This window comes from Gavialis gangeticus, unplaced genomic scaffold, assembly GCF_001723915.1.
Source record: "Gavialis gangeticus isolate Ggan-Ray unplaced genomic scaffold, GavGan_comp1, whole genome shotgun sequence".
NCBI lineage: Eukaryota > Metazoa > Chordata > Crocodylia > Gavialidae > Gavialis > Gavialis gangeticus.
Window position 1 is genome coordinate 1,893,964 of NW_017728996.1, and position 1,731 is coordinate 1,895,694.

The 1,731-nt window shown below is 48.5% G+C and overlaps 1 protein-coding gene across 1 annotated transcript in view; it reads left to right on the forward strand.

The window, feature by feature from the left end:
- The window catches only part of LOC109288401 (interferon-inducible GTPase 5-like), an 11,975-nt gene that overhangs the window by 7,231 nt on the left and 3,013 nt on the right, over positions 1-1,731 (forward strand). The window lies entirely within an intron of this gene.

Below are 1,731 nucleotides of genomic sequence, written 5' to 3' on the forward strand. Positions count from 1 at the left end.
AGCAGGTGATGATCGCTATTGCCTAGGTGGTCAAGGACCTGTGGTCTTCTCACTAAGTCATCCCCTGTGGCCAGGACCAGGTCCACCAAAGCGGACAAAAAAACATATTTTTGTCACGATTTGTGTTTGTATAGTCTGTATAGAGGTGATTGCATAATAATTCAAAAAGAAAGTCTTAGCTTGTATGTATGGTGTGTGTATGTGTGCATGTATGTATGGTGTATGCTGCCAGCTGCCAGTGCCTTGAGCCCCCCGCCAGCTGCTGCTGCTGCTACTGCCAGCAGTGGGGGCTGCACGCCATGGGGGGAGTGTTTGGGGGTCCCCACACCCCCCACTTTCCCTCATACCCATACCCTGCCCAGTGTGCCCCACTGGGCATGGGCTCTGCACTGTTCTCTGCACTTCCACCCAAGTGCTAAAAGGTGCCCTAGGTTACCCTGCACCTTCTTTTTGCTTCCTATTTACGTATTGCTTCCACAGCTATGTATTTTGTAGGGCTGTGAGAAATGGCACCGTTCTGTTTCATCTTGAGTTTCAACGGTTTGACCGAACAGTGTTTTGTATCGAATTTCATTTCGAGTTGAAACAGCTGTTCCATTCCGTCAAAACAGAAAGGCTGTTTTGATGCTGTTTTGAGTTTTGCTGGGGATTGGAAGTCAGCCCAGCTGGGCTGCTTTCCCATCCCCTGCACTAGATTGCGCCGGAGGCAGAAGTCAGCCCAGCTTGGCTGCTTTCCCTACCCCCGTGGGATCTAGCGTGGGGGATGGTGAGGCAGCCCAGCTGGACTGCCTCCCCACCCCCTGCCAGACCTTGCGACTTTCGAAATGTTTCAGCAAGCCTCATTTTGTTTTGAGGCTATTTTGACAGCCTTTGTTTTGTTCTGATTTTGCCATTTCAACCTCAAAATTGGTCGAAACAGTGTTGGAATTAAATGGTCAGCGAAATTTCGCACAGCCCTAGTATTTTGCCCACGCCTGTTCTGGACTGAGCACTGAGTCCCACTGGGGTAGAGTGGTTTTCTTTAATCTTCACTAGTCTATACAGGAGCCTCTGGGAACCTCATAAAATCGGGGCCCTATTATCATCCATGGCCTGTTGTGACTTATTTATAAAACTTTTCTAAAAAGCTTACATAAATATATTGTCTCAAATAGTATATAATTAGAGGTTATAATCCCCATTCCATGATGATATCTTTGAGCTTTAACATGAACATATGTAAAGATAGTTGTGATTTATTTTTTTCAAAAAGCATCTTAACAAAAAAGATAAATAAATCATGATTAAATGAAAAAAAAATGATTTAAATAAAAAAATGATTTTTTTATTTTAAAAAAATCATTGATTTTTATCCACCCTGCCTGGCACCAGGGAGTCACAGGAGCCCACTGCCTCGTGAAGTGATGGGGCTGCGATGCCAGAGACCCACCAACCTCTGAGAGTCCTTTTAGGGGAGGGTGTGCTGCCCAGGGAGGCCGAGCCTGGTGGGGGGGAGCCTGAGTTGAAGGCTAGGGTGAGAAGTGTCAGGACCCTTCCCCACAGTCTCCAGACCCCTTGCTGCTGGCCCTCCCTCCACAAGCCAGGGCTGGACTGGGCTGGCTCTGCAGCAGGACGTGGCCCCACTTTCAAGCTGTGCCTGGAGCAAGTGCCCTCCCAGGAAAGCCATTTGGGGGCTGGATGGGATCACTGCTCTCACACTGGGCTGTGAATCTGAGCCCCCACCGGGGGGGG